The 11,386-nt window shown below is 37.9% G+C and overlaps 1 non-coding gene across 1 annotated transcript; it reads left to right on the top strand.

Moving 5' to 3' along the window:
- The first annotated feature begins 291 nt into the window (after window positions 1-291).
- On the top strand, window positions 292-396 carry LOC118911848 (U6 spliceosomal RNA). The gene has a single exon (XR_005024625.2). It is a non-coding gene; the product is annotated as a U6 spliceosomal RNA (small nuclear RNA).
- Window positions 397-11,386: the final 10,990 nt, after the last annotated feature.

Genomic DNA, 11,386 nt, shown 5'->3' on the forward strand with positions numbered 1-11,386 from the left:
AATTGATTAAGTATTAATAGCCATGAAACTGAATGCTTCAAATAAAACATATAAAGTAAAAAAGTAAATAAACAACACAATAAAGGTGGATGACTTAAATATCTATCTTCTTGACATATTAATCAAGGAAAATATTAGAAAATTGATGTGCTGAGTAATATAATCAATAAGGTTGTTTTCATAATTACAAATTGAATTCAGCACTCAACAAAGCATACACTCTCTATTTTAAAGACTCATGGAAACTTTATAAAAATGATCATGCATTAAGCCATAAAGGAAACTTCAGTGTGCTTGCATTACCAGCACTATAATAAAATTGGAATGATACAGAGAAGATTGGCATGGCCCCTGCGCAAGGATGACATGCAAATTCGTGAAGCGTTCCATATTTTTTAGGATTTGGGGTTGGAGAGAGAGTAAAAGAAAAATATGTTTTAGATATTTAATATATGTTTTTAAAATATAGTCAGCATGCTTTTTGAAAGGGAATTTTAAGAATTGTTTAAACTGCAAAAGCTTTGTCACTTAACCATACACTGGGGTTTGATTTTACATTCCTAGAGAGCTTCTATTTCTCACCCCCAATTTGCTTTCATTCAGTGGACTATTGTCATCTTTTATTTTTCTAGAAACTTAACATGTTTACTTGGGAAGTATCCTGGAGATTCTGATGAACAGTACAGCAAAATCAAAATATTGGTAATTATCAGCAAGTGTAATAAGCTTGGAACTTACAAACCTTCAGATGAAACATACAATCCAAGAAAAGTACAAATATCTTACTGTATTTTCACGTGTATGTACACAGACAATCATGGTTTTAATCAATAAAATGAAATGTCTCATAACATTAAAAATTTTTTAAAGACTTCAGTGATTTCCAACAAAATAGGTATCATGCAAGACACAGTCTCTGATCGAAAGTCTTTAAAACTAGAAATTAATTTCAAAAATGTAAACTGAAACACAAACACTTTGAAATAAAAGGAGAAAGAACTAATAAATAGCTTTAGAAACAAATCTGAAAGCAGAGAGGACTAAGAAAAGCGCGATGAGGTTGACATACCAGCACCAACAGCACATGGCTCAAGGATGCTAAGGCGTCAAAGGAAGATTTAATTAGGGTTACAGAACAGAATGAAAATATAGCCAACAGTCTGTTGGGAAGACAAAAGAAATGTTTTGGTTTATCCCCTGGAAAAGAATTTTTTCCCAACTGTGTCCTAGTCAGGTTGGGTTCTTTACGATAACACACCTTCCCAGATATGTACGAAGAAATGGAGATTTAACAAGGCAACGTCAAGACTGGTGGCATAAAGTCCTAAAAAGGATATGGAAGGAAACTTTTCAAAAGCATTGGTTGAAAAAAGGAGGATACTCTGTCATTTTTAAGGAAGAAAGATAGAACTGGTGATAATCAGCGTATTTGAAGTGGAAGGGAAAATGTTTCAGGAGAATTTGCCAGATTACTTTGAAAGTTCCATTACTATTTAACTAGTTTCTAACTTTTGCCCAAAAAGCAAGAATGATCTATCACATTCAATTCAGTTTAAGCATAAATTTGAATCCATGAATAAAGTTTTTCATTTTTGCAGTCACCACACCCTTTTCCTGTCCTCTAGTTCTATTCAATTTTGTTCCATCAGACAATTGTGTCATTATGCTCCATGGAAACCATCCTGTGCATTCCTGGCATGAGTTCTTGGTCCTCTTGATATCTGTAACTCCTGCTAATATGAATGGGCATGTCGTCAGTATCAAAGGGTCATTTTGTTTGGCGTGCAACACGAGATATGCTCATAATGAATTATCTTCTGTGCATGGAATATATACAATTCAAAGTTTACCCAGAGTATAAATAGTTCTTGAACATATTCTGTCCCTTTTGAAAAGCAGTGCTGTATTTATATGCATAAATCCATGATTCCATCTAGCCATTTTGGACATATTATTTGTGACTTCATCAGAAAAGGAAAGTGGAAAGTTAAGCAATTATCCAATGAATGTATTTAATGGAGACAGTTAGTCTGGACCACAGAAGCAGTAAGACATTTTCTCATAATCTCCTTTTGAGACTTGAATTATCAATAAAGGCACCTCAACCCCTCAGTTATTTGTGTATGTGCAGCAAATTACTTGGAGTGGGGATATTAAATGGCAATATTTTGTCTATTTTCATACACAAAGAAGAAACTGACCCTGTTTAAATAAATCTTAAAACCTTTTTAGGTGGACATTGGCAAGTTTAATTTTTTTCAGTGAAATAAATAATGTATCATGAACTCTAGCTGACTTGTGAGGATTATTGTTCTTTCTGTGCGCACTCCTTCAAATACAATTTTACTTGACATCCTAGAAGTAGAAAAGAAAGGAGAATAGGTTCCCCTGGGGATTTCAGTGACCCATCTTAAATGGTCTTTTGCATGCTTGTGTCGTTATGGTAAAAAACCTTGGGTTTCAGGGTACAATTGTGTAAAATATATTTAAAAATTAGCACCTTGAGTCAAAAGCCAAAGGATATATTTCAACGAGCATTGAAATATGGATGAGCTCTCCATCCCTCCCACCCTTCCATCCCCTTAGGGTGGACCCACAGGAAGTAGGGGGAAGAGCACTGTTTTCTGCTCTCTCCAGCCCTCCCTTTCTGTCCAAGGCAAAGGCAGCTTGTTGGCATTATCCTGGCAGGCTTCTTCCATCTGAGGCTGAGGAGGAAGTTGCTGAGAGTAGGCACTGAGAGCCTCGTGTCTTCTGGGGCATGACATGCATGGGTGTGTTATGAATAGTGAGATGACATCAGTTAAAAAGATAATATAAAAACTTAGCATTCGCTACAAGGCCAAGAAAATACTGAACAGCATAGAGGTCTACCACCTGTTTTCAGGATCAGTTGCAAACTAACGTAGCTGAGCAATCTCTGCAGTCATCTCCTGATCTCCAAAGCACTCCTCCTTGGTTCATGGGGACTATCCTCGGTGTGGGTGAGCATCTTCCTGTAGCGCCCCCAACATCACCCTTCCTCATGCTGACCCTGCAGTCTTTTAATCATTGAATTTGCTATTTCGCCCACCTGCATGCTAACTCTGATTGTCATGAGACCGTGCACCTCAAACTCCATGACTCTCCGTCCAGAAAATCTCCACTCTAAATTTCTCCATGTCAGGAGGGGCTCCCATTTGACATCTCATAGTCCGTCAATTCATCTCCGTCTGCATTTTGTTATAACTGTGTCTAAAATACCTGAGCCAACACATCTTCAGCTTTTCTCTCCATCTTACTCTGTCTCATCCATCTGGGCAGCCATTTAAAATTTGTCACTTAATCCACTCAGTTCCTTCAGTAGGTTATGTTCTATTTTCTCCCTGTCCTGTTTCCAGACTGATAAATATTGTTAGAACATCTCACAAAAAACCTATGGGATAGAACCCATTTCTAATCCATGATCTCCAAGCTCACCAGGATCCTTTTGAGTTTCTATAATCTTTTAATGCCTTTCTTGGCAAATTACTGTTTGAATCTCAATAACTACTGTTCTCACCTTCTTTACTTTTCTTAACTCCCAACTCTGCCCTTTCTTTTTCTGGAAAGATGGTGTGACATCACACTTTACTGAAAAATAAAAGATCATCTGATTTGCCATATCTCTCAGAAGCCCTTGTGGCCTTTGTTCATGTTATCCTTTAGTAAGTGCAAATCTGAGCTTTTCTCCCAGGTTTATGCCCCATAACCTTCCTTTGGGGCCTTGCCCTCCTCTCTTACCTGCTCTTCCACCCCAAGGTTAAATAACTTGCCCATGTACATAGCACATCAGTGGCACAGTTGGGCTTTAAACCCAAGCAGCTTGCCTACAGACTGGTGTTAAACTACTAAGCTACCCTACCTCCACTCAAGTTACTGCCTTTTCTCTTCTTCCTTAATCTCTCAATTTTCTGAAAAAAATCATTTCTGCTCTGGATTAAATCCTTAACACTTACTCCATAATCCTTGCAATTTCCCTTATGACCCCACTAGTGTCCTGAAAAATTCTTTCCAAGATGGCCTTCTCGAAATACTTTTTCTTCCTTGTGTCATTCTCAACTTTTATAAAGGATTTGAATGTATTGGTAGGGGAAAGGACATGGGAAGAGAGCTAACATTTTCTAAATGGCTAGTAAGTATCAGAAGCTTTGCATATTATCTAGTTTAATGTATTCTTACAACAGGTCTCTGGTGTAAGTACTATTATTTCATTTTCATAGCTGAGAAAAAATGCTCGCAAAACACATTCACTAAAGGATTTGTTTAAGTCAGAATTTATTTTAAAACAAAAAGATTCTCTTAGGACTCAGTAATAAGGCAAAAAAAATATTAATAGTAAAAGATTTGAACAGACACTTGACCAAAGAGTGGTAAATGAATAATTTAAAAAAGCTTAACATTATTAATCATTAGGAAACTGTAGGTTAAAAAGACAACACCTACACAGACATGAACAACCAAAATTAAAAAGATTGACAATACTAAGTGTTCATGCAAATGTGAAATGATAGTACACTTGACCCTTGAACAACATGGGGGCTAAGGACCCTGATCCCCTATACAGTTGAAAATTCACATGTAACTTTTGACTACCCAAAACCTTAGCTACTATTAGCCTACTGTTAACCAAAAGCCTTACTAATAACAAAAACAATTAATTAACACATATTTTGTATATGTATTACATGCTGTATTTTTACAATAAACTAAGCTAGAGAAAGAACATTTTTTTCAAATTGCCACTGATCTGCAAAAACTTTTTTCAATATATTTATTGAAAAAAATCCATGCATTAAGTGGACTCACATAGTTCAAACCCATGTTGTTCAAGGGTCATCATATACATTGCCTGTGGGAATGCAAAGCCACTTTCAAAATAGTTTGACAGTTTCTTACCAAGTTAATCATACACTTACCATGCAATACTAACCCCACGTGTGTATTTACCCAAGGAAAATGAAGATGTAGGTTCACACACAGACTTGTACTCCTGTGCTCATGGCAGCTGTATTGCTAATTGCTAAACACTGGGAACAATTCAAATGTCTACTGAACAGACAAATAGATAAATAAGTTATGCTGGATTAAAAAAAATGGATAACTATGCAACAATAAAGAGGAATGGGACATGAATGAATCTTCTAGTCTTTCTCCCATTACTCAAAAGTGTATTTCCACAACAAGAGATTGGCTCTACGAATTATCTGGTAATTTTTAATCACAGAAAATTACTGTTACCTGTGGGGAAAGGGAAATAGCCTTTGAGGAATCATGTGTTATGGAGTTTCTTATGACTAGGTAAGGAAACCTCTGTTAGGGTGAGATGTGGGCATAAGTGTGTTACCATAATGATGGCTGCCAGGAAGGCAGAACCAAATTTGATGCTCGATCACAGCAACACTATTAGCCTTTAAGACGGACATATTTGCTTTCTCCTCCTTTCCGTGGTCTTGATTTTCTGTTTCAATTTTGTCATCCTTGTAATACATGAGCCCTCTAAATTCTTTTTGACAAAGAAAAAGAATTGTAAAAAAGGGAAGTAAAATTATAATGATGATGATGATGCTTTGACAATTCGATTATTCCTATATATGGAAAGGACTGTGGTGGTTTGTACTCTGCTTATAGTTCTTTTCCCAAAGCACAGAGGTAATTAGTATTTCCCAGGACCAGTGTGTAATGATCTGAAATTATAGAAAAAGAATGCAATGTGCTCTCATTTGTTTTCTATACACAGAAAAAGCTGAAGTTACTGCCACCCTTGTGAAAGCAACCTCATTCAAACCTCTAACTTGAGAACTTTTAGGTTCCTCCTCCAGAGAGGTAACGGGCTGATACGTGGCATGCTTTCTGCTTGCCTCTCTAGGTCTAGTCTCCACCTTTCCTTTTGTGGATTGCATCACTGGGTATCTTTTTCTCTGGCATCCACTTTGATTTGGCCATTAAGATGTACCAAGGAGGGTAGGAAGAGAATGAAGCTGGTTATTTATTCCTCAGCTTTCTCTATGTCAGACAACACATTGAGTGAGATTCTCTTTCAAAAGCCCTCATCACTTCCAGGCGCTTCCTTCCCCTCTCTGCAGCTAACGGCTAGTCCCACCGAGTGCCTCCTCCCCTTTCTCCTGCAGCCCTAGGAAAGGCAAGCCCCGCAGGGTTTCGCTGCCCTTGTTGGTTTCCCCAAATCCTGCTGTAGTGGGTTTGTTGGCCCCCAAGAAGGTGCATCTGCATCTTAACCCCTTACTTGGAAAGACAATGTTTGCAGCTGTAACTAAGTTGAGGATCTTGAAAAGACATGATCATTCTTGACTATTTGGGGGTGCCTGAATCCAAGGACAAGTGTCCTTATAAAAGAAGGGCAAAGGGAAATTTGACATGGACAGTAGAGAAGGCAATGTAGAAACAGAGGCAGAGATTGGAATGATGTGGCCATAAGTCCAGAAAGCCAAGGAACGACCACAGTCACCAGAAGCTGGAAGAGGCAAGGAAGGATCCTTCCCTAGAGCCTCCAGGGAGAGGATGGCTCTGCTGACACCTGGATTTTGAACTTCTGGCCTCCAGAATGGTGAGAGAATAAATTTCTGTTGTATTAAGCCACCATGTCTGTGGCAATTTACTATGGCTACCCTGGAAAACAAATGCTCTTGCCCATGTCTGTATAAAGAGACCCTCTTAAAACTCTCACCGATTACCCACTTTGCATACGCCACCTCTCTCCTGCCAACATTTGTCAGATACATCTGGCAATGAGTGAGGGCCTCATTATTATAACTCTGAATGCTAGGAGTGTTCTGGTGACATAAATGCAAAATGGGTATTTACAGTATTTATTCTTATTGAATAGTATTTAAATACGTATACACTGGTAACTTTCTCTTCTGCATGAGGTAGGTTTAGATGATTAACATACATTACAAAGTCACCAAATGACACTGGAAAGTTGTTTCTCCTGAAGATCATTTCACAGTAAGGATTATAGTTTTAAATTTTTTCTGTGTCATGTCCTGTGCAGTGGGAGTTGATATTTGGAAGAAGAGATTGTAACTTAATTTTATGAAGAAGAATTTTCGTATCTAATTTCCAAAACTGTAATCTAGCCAAGAATAAAGTCACCAGGTGGCCTACTCAAACAAGCCCTCTGGGAAAGATCAGGCCAATGGATAGTCATCTGAACATTGTTTATAGAGGAGTAAAGACACGACACAGTCCAGGGAAAATTAATCAGGAAAGAACTCTAGAATAGCTCTCTAAGTAGTACCTAAATTACAGGTGCAAAAGATTGGAAAAGAGGCAGAAGAACAGCAGCCCAGGAGGAGAACCAGCAGAGTGAGGAGTTTCAAGGCACCTGAAACACAGAGAGTTTCTAAATCAGAACCTTAAAAGTTCAGAGGAATCAGCACTAATTAAAGGCCATTAAATTGGGGGATTTCAGGAGAGTGCCTGGGACAAAAGCCAGATTTCAAGAGAAGGGTCTGCTGATTCCTGATAAGGGTCTGCTCTGCTGCATCAACTTTCAAATACACAAACAGCAACTATTTTGGACCAATGGCTCTCAATGTTAACCATACAGTCTCATCCCTGGGAAGTTTCTAAATAATAGCAACCTTGGAAGCCCCTCCCAGACCAACCAAATCAGAATTTGGGAGAGGGACGTCCAGGCAATGCCATTATTTAAAAGCTCCTGGGTTCCCTAATAAGCATCCAAGATTGAGAATCACCGCTATTGTGGGGTCTACAAACTATAACCCAGGCCCAAAACTGGCATGCTGAGTGTTTTCATAAAGTTTGTTGGAAAATAGCTGCACCCATTGTCAGCTGGGATGTTGGCAGTGGTTGCTTTCATGTTACAATGGCAGAGTGGAGTAGTTGTGATGGGGACCACATGGCCCACAAAGATGAAAATACTAACTCTTTGGCCCTTATAGAAAAAGTCTGCAGACCCTCAATGTATACAGAGTTTCTTAGCCTCAGCACTGTTGATACTGTTGATGAGATAATTCTTTGTTGTCGGGGACTGTCCTGTGTACTGTAAGAAATGCGAGAGAATCCTTGACCTTTACCCACTGGATAACGGTAGCACCTCGTCCTAACCCCTACCCTCCACTCAACCACAACCATTAAAATGCCTCCACACATTGCTAAATGTCCCAGAATGTGCGAAATCACCATGGCTAAGAATTACTGCCATAGAGTATAAAAGAATATACTGTCAATTCGTATAATTCATAGTAGTTAAGGTTCCATAACATCACTGGAGACATTGGATCAGTGACCACCACGCCAGTACTCTTAGGGGACGTACAGGGTTAGGTTCTTGCAAGCTTCCGGTCACAGTAAGATCAATATAGAATTTTTTTTTATGTGTGCTTCTGTTTAAAGACAACATATTTAAAACATATTTCCCATAAATAATTATATACAGTATCTCTTTATAATAAAACACTAGCCAAGAAAGGTTTAAGATTTTCCTGATCTTGAGTAATGTGACTGTAAATTTCTTTGGTTTTCAGCCTCACAACAGCTCATCAACTCATAAATCCACAAATTCAGCCACTTTTCCATTTTTTTTTCATAGCTTCATCATGCACTGTAGATGTTACTACAGCACTTTCTGGAACAGTCTCATGTACAGATTGGTGAATTCCTTGCCATTTTTCTGGATGTGCAACATCATTGTTTCATCCACGTTAAACTTACAGCCAACAGTACTATGACTGGATGCCTGAACAAAGCTTATCTAATACATGTGTTTTCTCCATAAAGCACATCATAGTTTTGTATTTAGGAGCACTAGACAGCATCGCAGTACTACACTTGGAGCCATCTGAGACAGTGAAATCCCTATAAAATGCAAGAATTGTGGCAACAAACAGACTGCAAAAAGGACATTGTTGACAGCGTGAGAGCAGAAACAAGAAGGCAGAGCATCGCTTTGTTCCATTTTGACTGGAAATGTGCTTGACAGGGGCTTCAAACTTCTTGCCTCTCTGCACTTGTCCACAAGTGACCACAAAAGTGCCACAAATATTGACTGTGGGATTACAAATGAACTTTAGTAAGTCGACTAAATAATAAGGAGGATCAACTACGCAAGAGACCAACACTAAACTACCACAGTGTTAAATCCCATGTGGACAAGGACCATGGTTTACGTATCCTTACATATGAACATATAAGTTCGGTAAGTATTCTTCTACTACATTAATGAATAGTAGAAATGTGAAAGCATTCTAACTGCCTGTAGTTCTTTTAGAAATTAAGCAATTCTTAGATATAGCATGAAGAATAGGAAGAATTTAGAAAAGATCTAGTGAATTTTTACTGACTGTTCCAAGGCCATCCGAAGAAGTTTGAAACTTGGAAACTGGTGGGGGACACAGATGAAACTCGGAGACAGCACCATGGGGTGAGGAGAGAAAGTGCTAGGTATGAAGTTAAGGCAGTTCTCAGGTCCCCTTAAGCTAAAGGAAGTTTGGAATATGGACCCCATCCACCCTGACTTCTGCTGACTGGATCAGGTGAGGTCAACTCTGGACTTCTCAAAAACGTCAAAGTCACTCTGTGACTCTTCATGACACTCAACTCTTATGATTCGATTGATCACAAAACAGTGGTTACTTCGTTAAGTAAAGGGGAAATGCTTTTCCTTATGTTTGCGCATCATCTAGGAGCTCCTGCACTCTCTGGAATTTCTATGAAGAAATCCTTGTCAAGTAAAGGGGAAATGCTTTTCCTTATGTTTGCGCATCATCTAGGAGCTCCTGCACTCTCTGGAATTTCTATGAAGAAATCCTTGTCTCCTGGCAATCATTTCTAAACACCACATTTTTTTTGCTAATGTCCAAGATCAATATAATAATTGCAGAAGTGAGATCCTATATTTTAAAATTAATAATGATAGCTAACATATATAGTGCTTATTTACCAAGACACTTCTTACTGATCTATATATATATATATGTAATTTCATAATATGAATAAACTTATACTTATTCATGATAGATTTAATACTCACAATTACTTTTGGTAAGAACAAATATTATCTCCCCCATTTTATAATAAGGAAACAGGCACACTTGCCCAGGGTCACACAGCAAGCAAGTGAGAGGACACGGTTTCAAGTTTATCCCCTGACTCCCACCCACCGAGTCATCTGCATATATAAAGAGACTGCAGTGTAATTTGTATTCATAAGCAAATAGATCTTTGGTTACCTTTTCTGAGTCTGTAGATGAATTAATCACTCAGTAACACTTGTTGAACATACAAGTACTGAACACTGATAAGATACAAAATTTCCTTGCACAGGAGGAGACTGTAGGTTTTTACCAGAGGCTGATGAAATTAGCCTCTTAATTTTCTGCTTTGTTTTTCTTTTGTTTTGTCATCAGATTCAGACTGTTGTCTTCTTTTTCTCTTTTTTTAACCAATGTAACATGAAAAATAACATCATATCTTTGTCACGGGGATTTTACAATTAATGGGAAAAGATCAAGACCACCTGTCAAAGTGTTTTTAACTATTTTCCTATGTATGAAAATATGATCCTAGGAAGTCCAAGAGATATTGTAGCATGAATGGAAGAAACAGTCATTTCAACCAGACATACTGGATTTAACTACACACAAACTAAGATGATTTAAAGGCAGAAATGGCTTTAAATAGTGACTGCCAGAAGAACCTTGAAAACATACTGTTTTGCCCAAAACAAAATTAATCCTGTTAGAACCTTATAGAAAATTCTTATCTAGCATTTGTGGCTGCATGGCAGCCTCCGTGCCAAAAAAGACAGAAAGAAAACAGACAAAAGACTGATCAAGGGGGAGTATTTCCTTCTGTTTACATTCTTCAAAACAAAAAGTTCCTAAGAAAAAGAAAATGAGGAAACTAGGCTGAAATCAGAGGAAAATAATCTATTTCTGTAGAATAAAATTATAAAACAAACTAGCAAAAACTACAGCAGTAGTGCATTACCTTTAGGAAAGCACTAAGATTGCCATGCAATTCCTAACTAGCAGGCTGGGCTATGTAGGTAACATAGCGTAACACATACAGGTAAGGATGTTGATCCGGTATGACTTAAAGCTGCCATTTCTGTCTTGGACTAATATTTGTCCTTTTAAGTCTCCTCAGAATTTTCAGCTTCCTGATATTCTAAAGAGACTAAATAGAAGCCAGTGGAAGGCTATTAGCCAAACACCAGCAGAATAGTAAACAGCAATTTTTTTTCTCAAAGCAATCTAACTCCATTGAACAAAAATAAAAACGTATTTTGTGTGTGGAAGGAGGGAGAATGGTTTTCATTATTGTGTATCTTAACTATAACCTTGCTCAAATGTAATCTCACTTAAATGTGATCTAATCTTACTAA

The sequence above is a fragment of the Manis pentadactyla genome, chromosome 8 (genome assembly GCF_030020395.1).
Source record: "Manis pentadactyla isolate mManPen7 chromosome 8, mManPen7.hap1, whole genome shotgun sequence".
In the NCBI taxonomy this organism is placed as follows: domain Eukaryota; kingdom Metazoa; phylum Chordata; class Mammalia; order Pholidota; family Manidae; genus Manis; species Manis pentadactyla.